Source organism: Lepidochelys olivacea (genome assembly GCF_965140295.1).
Source record: "Lepidochelys olivacea isolate rLepOli2 genome assembly, chromosome: 9".
NCBI classification, from domain to species: domain Eukaryota; kingdom Metazoa; phylum Chordata; order Testudines; family Cheloniidae; genus Lepidochelys; species Lepidochelys olivacea.
Genome location: NC_140419.1, coordinates 93,655,171 through 93,668,968, shown reverse-complemented (window position 1 = coordinate 93,668,968; position 13,798 = coordinate 93,655,171). Strand labels below are relative to the sequence as shown.

General features: G+C 46.8%; 1 long non-coding RNA gene across 1 annotated transcript; it reads left to right on the top strand.

The window, feature by feature from the left end:
• Nucleotides 1-5,713: 5,713 nt before the first annotated feature.
• LOC311526548 lies at nt 5,714-12,815 on the top strand. Its single transcript, XR_014713048.1, has 3 exons — nt 5,714-5,852; nt 12,101-12,153; nt 12,748-12,815. It is a non-coding gene; the product is annotated as an uncharacterized lncRNA (long non-coding RNA).
• Nucleotides 12,816-13,798: the final 983 nt, after the last annotated feature.

Here is a 13,798-nt window from a genome sequence, read left to right as displayed (position 1 = left end):
ATTAGATCCCAGCGGTCCACACCCCAAGCACTATCACAGGGGAGGCTCTCATAGTTTTCTTCCCCAATGTGATTTTTGCCCAGACGGACTCTGTCTTGTCCATTCCATCGCTTCTTATTTCTTTCCGTCTACCTCATCATTGATATACAATGCTACTCCACCACCTTTACCTTTATTTCTGTCTTTCCTAAAGAGCACATACCCTTCAATAGCTGTTGTCCAGTCATGACGACTATTCCACCATGTTTCTGTTATCCCTATGATGTCTGGTTTCACTTCCTGCACCAGTAGCTCTAGTTCCTCCATTCTGTTACCTAGGCTCCTCGCATTGGTGTACAAACATCTTAATTTTTGCTGTTTGGCCTCGCTCATATTCTTTACCCGATTAGGCACGGACATTCTACAGCCAGTATGACCTATTAGACTAGAATCCACACTGTCCTTCCTCCTTATATACATTCTCCTACCCATGGATGTATCCTTTCTTACTTTGTTTTCTTCCCTCTCAATGCTAAAATCCGGCATGGAGATTACCTGGACATCTCCCAACCATCTCCCCCAAATTCCTAGTTTAAAGCTCTCTTAATCAGTTGTGCCAACCTCCATCCTAGAAGTCTATTTCCTTCCCTACTCAGATGAAGTCCATCCCAACAGAACTGATCTCTGTCCATGAATGCCTCCCAATGGCCATACATCCCAAAGCCCTCCTTATAGCACCACTGCCGGAGCCATCTGTTGATGGTCATAATCTTGTCAAACCTTTGTTGCCCTTCTCTAGGAACAGGCAGAATCCCACTGAAGATCACCTGAGCCTCGATTTCCTTAAGCATCTTCCCCAGCCTGGCATAGTCTCCTTTGATATGTTCCAGCGAGAATCTACCAGTATCGTTTGTTCCCATCTGAACGACAATCAGTGGATTTTTTCCCTCTCCCTTTAGGATCCTTTTCAACCTCAGGTCCACATCCCATATCTTAGCACCTGGAAGACAGCACACCCTTCTATTCTCTGGGTCAGCTCTGGTTACAGGCCTGTCTATCCTTCTCAGTAAGGAGTCCCCGATCACGTAGATCTGCCTTTTCCTGGTGACGGTGCGATTCTCTGGTCTATCCCCTGTTCCCTCTGGCTGCAAGTTCTTTCCATTCCTATTCTCCCTTGTAATCCTCTTCAACCCATCCTGTATCCTCCTGGGGCTCATATTTGGTGTAGTCTCCATTGACTCTTCCCCTTTTCCTATAGGACTAGCTGCTCTTCTCTTCTTCCTTGCCCTTCCACCTTCAGTGACCACCTGCTGAGCCCCTTCTTCATTTTCCAACTCTGCAAACCTGTTCTTGAGCTCTATTTCTCCTTCACCGGCCCGTTGTTTCCTCTGCTTGTTTCTCTTAGTCACATGCTTCCACTGTCCATTTTCTTCACCCAGCAGTCTCCCCTCAGAATTCTTCAGTCCTGCTTCCATCTGCAAGTCTGAGCTTTTCCCTTCAGCTGCCTCATGTCTTTGCTCCATAATCCACTCAAACCCCCTTCTAAACTCAACCAGACTTTCCACCTGCATCTCCAATCGTCAGGTCTTTTCTTCCATCAGCTCTATCAGGCAGCATTTCATGCAGACAAAACTCTTACCAGGTACCCCCTCCAGAATCATGTACATACCGCAGCTTCCACATCCAGTCATCTTCATTGTGTCTTCCGCTACATGGGTCACTCCCACTGCTGCCTCTGTATCTGTCATAGCCTTCCCACCTAAATCCTGCTAATCTGGGAAACACAAACCCCACCCAAACACCAGCACCCACAGCAAAAAACAAACCCCAAACAAGCACCACAAGACAAACTCCCCTGTTTAAGGCTCTGTTTGCTAGCTCCTGTGCCATGGCCTGACTGGCTGGCTCCCTTTATAGGGCCCCTAGTCAGAGAAGCCCCACCCCCTAATCAGGGCTCAGCTTCTCTCCCAGCACAAAGCCCCTGCAAGCCTCTACACCTACAAATACCAAACCAAACACAAATACTTTCTCCTCCAACAGAGCTCCCACTCAAATGCCCCTGTTTACAGCTCTGTTTGCTGGCTCCTATGCTGCTGCCTGACTGGCTGGCTAAAGAAAAAGGATAAGAAGTATCTGAAGACTCAGCAGTATCAGCCTGCACTTCAAAGGGAATGGGAAACAGCCGTGAGCAGAAGGAAGAGAGGGGTGCTGTATTTAGCCACACAATGGCTCAATGCTAGGGCTTTGGTTGCAAAGCAAACTGGCAGATAACCTGATTACAGCTGCCCAGTTCATCAGCCAGTAAGGACGTGTGTTATCACTGGAGAACAGATTGGGTGAATCTTGGTAACTTGTCCAGAAAGCCAGTAAGACCCTCCTACTGACTTGTTTGGAACTATTCACATGCCTAAGGTTAAGTATATACTTCAATGCCTTTTTGGATGATGGCCTAAATGCAGCTGAATTTCTAGGTGAGAGACCTAGCTGCAAAGGATATAGCCTATCATCTCTGTTCATCGGCCCTTTAGAGAAATAAATCTGGAACTGGGAAACAGAGCACTGAGCCAGAAGCTGAACATAGAAATGGAACTCTCTATGATGGAGGACTTGGGGATAATTATAATACTTTGTGCTTCTATAAAACCTTCCATCCAAGGAGCTCATAGTACTTATAAGCATGAATAAATCAGTATTAGCAATGGGTATTATTTCTATTTTACAGAGTGGAAACTGAGCCAGACAGACGTTGTAACTTGCTCAGTGCCAGGAGTAAAATCTAGATTTACTAATGCCCATGTTTCTACTTCCATGTGTCCTCCAGAAGGAAAGACGAACTTGTGATGAAATTGTGGATAATGATCCTCTGCTGTGTCTTTTGTTAATTATACAACAAAGCTATGAAGTAACCGCTATGTCCTCTGACTGAGTCAATACCTGATTGGCATCAAGCTCTCTGATTACTAGAGACTGACATTCTGGTGTCATGTTCTCTCTGCATCACACCTCCCCCTAGTTGTGGCCTGCTGAAAGACTTAAGCCCCCTTTCCCCCTCCCCCAAAAAATTAATAAACTAACAATAGTACCAGAAGTTTTCAAATCCCATGGGGGCAGGGAGGATTTATTTTCAAAACTAAAATTGTCTGATGCCCTCAAGCTTCCTGAGTCATTATTTCTGATATCAACCCTTAATAGCAGAAAAGGGAGGTGGATCAGTGTGGATGGGGATCTAAACTGAGGGACACTCCTGTGTATGTTCATGGTATACGCACAGAGACTAGATTAAAAATATCTAATGCTGTTGCTGGCAGGTTGCCACGTAACACGACTTTTATTATTAGACCCTCCAGAGGATAACACAAAATACAATAACCAGAAACTGAGAGAGACAAAGCAGTCTGCTCCCTAAAGCAAAAAGGCACAATTCATTCCACCCTGTTCCAGGCTGGTTCATTCCAGACTGACTCTCATAGGATGCTTTCCCCCAGAATCCCCTAGCCTGCAAGCAGGAACAGGAAACCCCCTTACAATTAAAGTGGCAGCCTACAAATTCCAGCACAATTTTCCAATATGCCACAACTCTCACAAAGGAAAACCAGTTGGGAGGTTTTTGTATGAGGGGATCAGCTAGCTCGTTACAGAGCTAGGAGTGTGGATTTTTGTACTGCATGCCATAATCCTGTTGTAACTGTGTAGACAATGCTTTCATTACACTGTACAAAGTGAGTTTTAGTATTTGATGCTGTGTTGTGCTAATGCTGTCCATTGAGCAGCTTACTGGATGAATAGGTCAGTGTACTGGAAGCATGACAATGTATCTGCCCTGAAACCCCACAAGTGGAGTCAGCATTCTAAGGAGCACTTTCCAAACGAGGGCTGTTTGTCTATGAATTATGTCTAAAATGTGTGCCACTGAAGTATCACGGAAACACAAATGTTGCCTTTAAGACATGATAGCCTAAAGAAGCTGGTGGTAAATACAACAAGGAGCATGGGAGAGAAGAAGCCATTTGCCAACTGAAAATGGCATAAAGGGGGTAGCAGCCAGCATTAGATCATCATGGGTCACCCTTACTGCAGTGAAATCTACTGGCTATCCACATCTGTCACAGTTGATAGACTGTATTAAAAAACAAAATTGGCTTGAGGTGTTGGGTAATGGGTTTTTTTCCCAGTTAAAATAATTTTGAACAGTTGTGGCGTAGTTGTCGAACCACTATATAAGCAACAGAATAGAAATTACCTGTGCACAGAAATATTTCTGTTAGTTGGGAGACTACTAATTCAGTGAGAGAAACTCTGTCAAAGATGTACAATCTGTTTCCTTTGCTGTCTTGACTTAGTGACATATATTGAGCGGCCTTAAAAACTGATGTTTGATTGTATTGTGCAAAAACTAAAGCTTCTGGACTGTGTAATAAAGGCGTGACTTCCAGAGTGCTGGAAGGAGTCTTAGTTTTATTTCCTCATCCCCATCGTGTGACATGAGGCAGAGTTACAAAAGCTCCATAACCTTTGTCATACAACTGGCTTTGGCTACTGTGACATCTTCCTTTTATGTTGTTGGGTTTTTTTTAAAAGCCAATTTAAATACAAGATGATACCAGCTGGAAATAAAAAGCACAAACTAATGTAGCCAATTAGTAAAGCTCACGGGCCTTCTGATCACGCAACTGCTGCTTGGTCAGAAAATAGTTCCTTCTTCGGTGTCTTCAGCTTCTGATTTGCATCTGCTACCTGAAATCTGTGTTTGCTTCTCCTTGTGTTTTCCATTCTCAGTGGCTGGGTGGGCATGTTCTACATCTCACAGTCCGCAGAGGTCAGAGAACCAGCGTTCTGCTTGCCTCAGTAGCCACTGTAACTACCATTACAGAATGGGTATAAATGTTATATGCAGCAAGGAATGCTATGGGAGTCTAATGATATTGACTAAGAACAGCCATTAGACTACTATTAGTTCTGTAAGGAAACCCTGCAGCAATTAGCTGGTATCTTCAATAGAAACATAACCATTAGCCCAACTAAATTCCTGGGGGATATCTAATGTATACTGGCACTGGCTTTCCTTTCCTCAATTTCCATGGCAATTCCTATAATGTTTCAGTTAGTGCCAACTGTGATCATGTATATGCATGGGCTGTTTCATCAAACCTGTTAGTATTTCAGCTTTTGCAAAAAAAAAAAAAAAAAAAAAAGCTGAATTCGGTTCTAAACACAGTTGAGTCACAAGAGTGTTTTTAATATTCAGTGAAAGCCTTTTACTCATTTGCAAATGTCTATTTCCCTGCTCTCAATTCTCACACTTCTTTGGTATGGTAGCAGAACAAAATAAAACAACCCCTCCGCACACACACACACACAAACACCATTGTTATTATGTGCTGTATAATAAATACAAATCTTAGACTGTGGTGTGTATCGCTCATAACTGCTCTTTTAATTTCTGTCCCATTTGCACTGTAAAGTTTAAAGACAAGAAGCAGAAGAGGACCAGAGTACAACAGCAGAGACCAAAAGGGATAAAATGGGTATGGGAGAAACAGGCTGACAATCACCTCATTTCTGACATCTCCTAAATGAGAAATACCAATGCCTGAGATGCCTTTGAGGTCTGAGAACTTTTTCATCAGCAGTGATTGGAAAGTCTTTTCTTTTTATAAGTCCTTAATGGATTTCAGGGAAGAGTGGGTCGGAGCTAACTCCCTTTTTATCTTGTTTGTTTTTGTGACAGGGTGGACTAGGTCCGGAGGCCTCCTGCTGGAAAAGAGCAGAGGAGAAGTCCTCCAGGCTGCCTAAGTAAATCCATCAGTAACATGATGATCTAGTGTCTGGCTTCTCTGTTCCAGGACAGACGGTCCTTCAGTATCTGGTGATTGGTGAGAGTTAGCTAACTGAGTATCTTGGCTTGGCTGAGAATATGCTGGCTTTTAATGGATTCTCCTGTTGGTCTGGTGGATTCTAGGAGGCCTTATTTGTTTTCCCTGCTGTCGCATTACCCTGTCCCCATCTCATTTTTTACACCCTGCCCTTCCTCTCTTGCACCTGACAGCTCAATCAACGGCCTTCGGGAAAGAGGGCAATTTTCCACTTCCTTCTCTGTGGGATGGAGAAGGCTAGGGAGCAGGAGAATTCCTAGGATGGTTCATGCTTCAGTGTCACAGCCCACGCACCTGTGTGAAGCATAGCAGTGGGGCAGGCTGTGGACCATCCGATGGAAGGTCATTCCCAAAGCAAAGACCTAGATTAGGACCTTGACAAATTTCAGAGTAGCAGTCGTGTTAGTCTGTATTCGCAAAAAGAAAAGGAGGACTTGTGGTACCTTAGAGACTAACCAATTTATTTGAGCATAAGCTTTCGTGAGCTACAGCTCACTTCATCGGATGCATTCAGTGGAAAATACAGTGGGGAAATTTATATACACAGAGAACACGAAACAATGGGTGTTACCATACACACTGTAACCAAGTAATCACTTAAGGTGGAGCTATTACCAGCAGGAGAGCGGGTGTGTGGGGGAGCCTTTTGTAGTGATAATCAAGGTGGGCCATTTCCAGCAGTTGACAAGAACGTCCGAGGAACAGTGGGGGGTTGGGGGGGTTAAACAAGGGGAAATAGTTTTACTTTGTGTAATGACCCATCCACTCCCAGTCTCTAGTCAAGCCTCAGTTAATTGTATCCAGTTTGCAAATTAATTCCAATTCAGCAGTCTCTCATTGGAGTCTGTTTTTGAAGTTTTTTTGTTGAAGTATTGCCACTTTTAGGTCTGTAATCGAGTGACCAGAGAGATTGAAGTGTTCTCTGACTGGTTTTTGAATGTTATAATTCTTGACAAAGATTCTCTACCTCTCCATGCTGGCTGCTTTGTGCTATCAGTTTCTTATCACTACCTTTTTCACACAACTCCTCACTTCTACTGTTTTATACTGAGCAAAACCCTGGGACAATTTTAGTTTTGCAGAACCTCAGTAGCTGGGGGGCAGAGAGAGAATTGTCAAGGTTCCTTCCCCACTCTGAACGCTAGGGTACAGATGTGGGGACCTGCATGAAAACCTCCTGAGCTTTCTTTTACCAGCTTAGGTTAAAACTTCCCCAAGGTACAAACTATTTTACCCTTGGACTTCCACTGCCACCACCAAACTTTATCTGGGTTCCTGAAAAAACATAGTTTGGAAACGTCTTTCCCCCCAAAATCCTCCCAACCCTTTCACCCCACTTTCTGGGGAAGGTTTGGTAAAAATCCTCACCAATTTGCATAGGTGACCACAGACCCAAACCCTTGGATCTTAGAACAATGAAAAAGCATTCAGTTCCCTTACAAGAAGACTTTTAATAGAAGTAAAAAGGAATCACCTCTGTAAAATCAGGATGGTAGATACCTTACAGGGTAATTAGATTCAAAACATAGAGAACCCCTCTAGGCAAAACCTTAAGTTACAAAAAAGACACACAGACAGGAATATTCATTCTATTCAGCACAGCTATTTTCTCAGCCATTTAAAGAAATCATAATCTAACACATACCTAGCTAGATTACTTACTAAGTTCTAAGACTGCATTCCTGTTCTGTCCCTGGCAAAAGCATCATACAGACGGACACAGACCCTTTGTTTTTCTCCCTCCTCCCAGCTTTTGAAAGTATCTTGTCTCCTCATTGGTCATTTTGGTCAGGTGCCAGCGAGGTTACCTTTAGCTTCTTAACCCTTTACAGGTGAGAGGAGCTTTCCCCTGGCCAGGAGGGATTTTAAAGGGGTTTACCCTTCCGTTTATATTTATGACAAGAATGTTTTGCAAAACATTGTAGTAATAGTGACTTTATCCAAAGAACTCAAAGGGTGAAATTCTGGCACCATGTGAAGTCAATAGGAATTTTTCTTTACAAAAAATGAACTCCATCTCACTATACCTGCCTGAGGTAGAAATTCATCTCCCATTTTACAGATGAGAAAGCTACAGCACACACAGGCTCAGTGAATTACCACAGGTCACATAGTAAAGCAGTGGTCAGGTCAGGACTACAACACTGGCATCCAGTTCCACTCTTCTCTGTCCACCAGGTGACCCTCCCTGCCTAAATTCAGCAGAGGCTTGACCTATATTTATTTCAGCAGCTCTAAAATTGTGGGCTGGGACCCAAAAGTGGGTTGCAACCCAATTTTAATGGGGTTGCCAGGACTGGCTTAGACTTACTGGGGCCCAGAGCTGAAGCCTGAGCCACACCATCCAGGGCCAAAGCCTGAGGGTTTCAGCCCTGGACAACAGGGCTCAAGTTACAGACCTCCTGCCTGTGGCTGAAGTCCTTCGGCTTCAGCTTTGGCCCCTGCCCAGAGCGGTGGAGCTTGAGCTTTACCCACCCTGCCCCGAGGCAGCAGGGCTCAGGTGGGACCCTGCTGGGGTCATGTCGTAATTTTTGTTGTCAGAAGGGGGTCATGGTGCAATGAAGTTTGAGAACTGCTGGTCTATTTATAATTAGAGTTTTGTGTTTCAATGTATGATACCACACTAGAGCAAAAAAATAGCAAAATTGGTTTTAAGTTGGGGGAGGGGGGGATGCTGGAAGTGATGTTTTGCTGTGTGTCATTGGAATGCCACCAGGCTCCTGCTAGTTTGTGCCAGGAAGATATCGTAGCATTCCCATTAAAACACACTGCTTTGATATCCTTCCTGCCAGCACTCCGGGGAAGCCCTGGAGCCTGGCAGTTATCATTCATTATGATGGTTTCGTGCCTCTCTTTGGAAAGCAGCATCTTAAAAAAAATCACATGATTTCCTACCACCCAACCCTTCTTGTTTTTACTTGCCAAAAAGATTGTCATATTGTGACCAAGACTTACAAAGGCTCCCTAAAGGCAGGACCTGACACAGCCACAGCAATTTGATTGTGGGTCAGCTGCCAAATTTTGTGCTGGAGATGGTTTTTTAACCCTGTTTTAATAAAAATTGCGAGGAGCATTTTTTAAACACATTTGAAAACACGGTTTGTTTGTGCCAAAGACTATACATGAACAACTATGTTTTATTGATATTGGTTTTCCTTAATGTTCCAATTAGCTGAAAACACTGTAGCTTAGTGTTAAAAATAACTGAGCGAGAAATCAACATTGAAATCTGCTACATAAAAAACTAGGAGAGCCAGTTATAATTGAATAGCTACACCCTGGTCAACAGCTTATGGAAGCTTATGCTAGGAGCTGTAAGAAGTAGAGCTGAGGATTCAGCAGGTGGCTCTCTCCTCTCTCTGACCCTAGTCCTGCAGCACTAACCTCAAGAGGACTGCTCCTGGGTATAAAGTTAAACACATGCAGAAGTGTCTGCAGGATCAAACCTAGGTCAGTGTTGAATCAGTTCCCTAAGTTAGTAAGCCAGATTACTCCCTACATGGCAGTATTTATAAGATTCCTCTGCATTGTCTAACTCCAGAGAAAGAATCGGCAAATGGCAACACTTGCGCAACATCGAAGTCCATGTTCCGTTACCATTTGAGTCATCAACAAAGCTCCCATTGACTTCAGTGGGACAAGGCTAGTCCGCCTGTCAGTTTAAATCTCTGCTGATTCCTGGAAGCCTTGCCCATAACAAGATGTATTTGTGACAGATGGGCTCTGTCCTACAACATCCTGGACAAACCTTATGGAATTAAGATCAACTTCATTCAGTTGAGTTAAACCTCATTGAGTTAGGTTTGATACTGAGTTAGATGACATGAACTATGGGAAGCCTCCCAGGACTGGGCTCAAGGCCCGAGAGCAAGGAATGCAGTAGATAGAAATTGGTAAATAAGAATGTTAAACAAAGCCAGTGTATTCCTTTTATCTGTTGGAGAATGTAATGCGCGGGGGGAGAGAAAGAATAAAGGAGAGGGTGGAAAGCTGACAAGAGCAGTCCGTTGGCAGACCAGCCTGTTTGCTTGCTTAAAGCTTTGTGCTGTCTTGTATTTGAACCACAACAACTGGCGCCCAACGTGGGGCCCTCAGCACTCACCTCACCCGGCAAGGGTTTCAGACGCGTCACTCATCCTCTTCGCGGATCCCGGTGAGTATTTTTCATTGTGGTAAGTATGGGAAGCTCCCTCTCTGCTTTGCAAGTGCAACACCGCAATGAGCTACAGTATTTGCTGCGTAAGGCTCAGCATGACTGCCCCACCCGAGAACTCACTCTCCTGCTACAGGAGGTGAGTGCCCAATGCCCGTGGTACCCTGAAGCCAGAACCCTTAAGCTAGCGGACTGGGAGCGGTTGGGCCAGACATTGCACAAAGAGCCTCGGGCGCCCGTGCAGGCTTTACATGCCTGGCACCTCTGCCGCAACGCGATATAGCGTGTCGCCTCGGACAGGCCCTCCCTCGCGGGGCTGGTGCTCTCGCCACTCCCGTCCGCTCCTGCAGTCATCCCCCCTTCTGGCGATGTGACACAGCGTGTCGCCTCGGAAAGGCCCTCTCCCGCGCCAACAGAGGGGCTGCCGATCCCGCCACCCCCGTCCGCTCCTGCAACCATCCCTCCCCCTGCTTCACCCCCAGTGCCTCTATTACCACCGCCTCCCTTGCCTTCCCCACCGGAGCCGGTGTGTGATCACCGTCCCCCTGTGGGGCCCCATGCTCCGGGGCCCCCTGGGGGGTCGTCTGCGTCTGCTCAGGGGCTTTCGCTGGTGCAACAAATGGTTCACGCAGCGAAGACTTGCTCAGATATTACAGCAGAGGAGCTGGCTGATCTGGTCTCAGTTTGTCCAGTGACCTGGCAGGATGATGGCCAGGGCAACCAGGTTGCAAACTGGATCAGTTTGCCTTAGTCGGTGATCAGAAAGGTAAAGAAAGCGATTCGCGAGTTCGGCCTCACTAGCACATATGTACGTGGTCTCATTGAAGGGCTAAGTACTGGGTACACCCTGATCCCTGAAGACTGGAAGGCGCTGTTGCGCATGATGCTGACACCCAGTCAGTATGTTATTTGGCTTAGTGAGTATCGGCAGATGGCGGAACACCAAGCCCAGGTATATAGAGAGCAAGGTATCATTTATGAGCACTTGGCAGGGGAGGGCCAGTTTGCTACCGTTCAGATGCAGTCTCAACTCCCTCAGGCCGTCTTCCCTATTATTTCCACCTGCGCCCAGCATGCTTTCCGGAAGGTCCCGGATTCAGGCAAGCCTACCAAAAGCTTTGCCAGTATCCGTCAGGGTGCATCAGAGTCCTTTATGGATTTTACCAACAGATTGCAGGAGGCTATCCTCCGACAGGTGGATAATCCTGCAGCAGCTCAGGAGATCCTGTTAAAAATGGCAGTTGAAAATGCGAACGAGGATTGCCGCCGTGCTCTCCAGGCGGCACAAGCCGCTGGCATTCTAGAGCTGTTGGACATGCTGTGGGCGTGCCAAAAGATCGGCACACAAGCACATAAAGCTGGGGTTCTGGCTGCCGCCCTGCGGAAAAGCAGGAAGGAGGGGAAGCGTTGTTACCGCTGTGGTAAGGAGGGTCACTTTCAGTGGGAGAGCCGCTCATCGACGGCACCCGTCCGCCCCTCAAAGAAGTGCCTCAAGTGTCGGAAGGGCTATCACTGGGCTAATCAGTGTTGTAGCGGGTCGGGAAACCGCACGACGGGTCTCCCCAGAACCCAGGGTCAAACGGGGGTGTTTCCCACTCAGACAACTGTCCCTCTGCCTTAAAATCTGTAGACTCCATGAGGGCGGTGACTGCCGGAAGTGCAGGGCTTGATTTGATTATGCAGGAGGACGCTGATTTTCAGTTGCCGGGGGAGGTTTGCGTCATACCGACACAGGTGACGGGACCTCTCCCTGCCATTTTTGTGGGTCTGGTTCTCCCTCGCTCACACGCTGGAAAACAGGGGTTTTTTGTCATCCCAGGGGTCACTGATGCCGATTACACCGGCGTTATTAAGGTTCAGGTGTGGACCCATCTTCCGCAGTCGCTCCCGCGTGGATGGTCAATTGCGCAATTGATTTTAGTCCTCTATCAGGTGCCAGCCGCAGAGGATCGAGCCCGGGGCGGGAACGGCTTTGGATTGACGCTGTCTCAGTTGCTGTCTCACAACACGTCCTCTCCACTTGTTGCTCTAACAATGTCGGTCCGCCCCTCGAAACCTCAGTTAACACTTCTCTTAAATAATGTTCCTTTTACAGGGCTGGTGGACACTGGAGCTGACCTTACGGTGATTCGTGATCCAGAGTGGCCGGTCAGTTGGCCAACAGTTCCTTCTAAAGAGTTGTGGGGGATCGGGGGTAGCAAACCCGGGCACCAAAGTTTGTCTTGGGTCACGGTCTCTAAACCAGGAGGCATTGCCCTTGCTACAATCTGCCCTTTTGTACTCCCTGTCCACCTCAATATTTGGGGCCGTGACTTACTTGTAAAGCTGGACACCACCCTCGATATTAATATATAATGGCCCAAAATCCTCCCTCACCCACCTTGCCATCCACATTACCGTTGGTATGGCAAGCCTTAGAGCCCGTATGGATTGACCAGTGGCCCCTCCCCCTAGAGAAGCTGAAAGCGCTTCATTCGCTTGTACAACAACATTTGCATGCGCAGCGCTTGGAGAGCTTCACTAGTCCTTGGAACGAGCTGCTGTTATTTTGGCCTTTTAACTTTTTGCTGATTGTCCCTTTAATTTGATCATGGACACGCATTATGTTTATCAGGTAATTGATCATTTACCCCTTGCCCTCATCACCCCTCAGGTCGATGCGGACCTTCTTTGCCTGTTTTTGTCCTTACAGTATCTCCTCACCACTCGTAATTTCCCTTATTTTGTTGCTCATATTCGCAGTCATACCCCTCTGCCTGGGCTACTCACTGAAGGCAATGCGCGCGCTGATCGCGCGTTACGTGGTCAGGTAAATTCCCTTTTTTCTGACCCCCTTGAAAGCCATTCCTTTTTTATCAGTCTGCCTCTGTTTTGGCCCGACAGTTTTACATTTCTGCTGATCATGCACGTTCTATTGTTTGTTCCTGCCCCCACTGTGCCGCTGCCGCCCCTACCTTTTCTTATGCCGTTAACCCCAGAGGTACCACAGCGAATCAGCTGTGGCAAATGGATGTCACTCACGTGCCACAATTCCGCCCCATTCATTTTTACATGTTTCCATTGATACCTATTCAGGATTCCTCTGGGCGACCCCACAGCGTGGGGAAGCCACTCCCAAACTTAGTCACCATTTGCTATCCTGTTTTGCTGTTATGGGTCGCCCGAGCCAGATAAAAATGGATAATGCCCCAGCCTATTGCTCCACAGCCCTCTCCACCTTTTGTGCCCAATGGGACGTCCGTCTCAAACATGGGATCCCTTATAGTTCCACAGGCCAAGCTATTGTTGAACGTGCAAATCGCACGCTAAAAACCTTGCTCAACAAATTATTAAAAATAAGGGGAGCTGCGTCTCCGAACCTTAGGAGGCATTCAGCAACAAATGCATATCCTTTTGTTTACTTTAAATAATTTAACACTGAACGCAGATCAGCAGACCCCCACGGATTGGAATTTTCATAAGTCCGAGGTACTGGAAAGACCGCGTGTCTATTACTGTCAGCTGCCCGATCCACAATGGCTGGGCCCAGTGCCTTTAATCACTTGGGGTCGGGGATATGCTGCTGTGTTTCTCCCTGCAGGACCGTTGTGGGTTCCGGCCCGGTGTGTGCGACCGGCACTGAAACAGCATGGCGTGGCACCAGGGGCTATCGAACCCCATACCGAAGTTTCAGCTGACCTTGGAGGAGAACGCGGTGCCTCCCGGGTCGACAACGGCGGGACGGAAATGGAGGAGGCGTAGCGTCCCAAGCCAGCCCGTGACATGGGGAGCAGTAAAAGCATTGGTCGCCGCA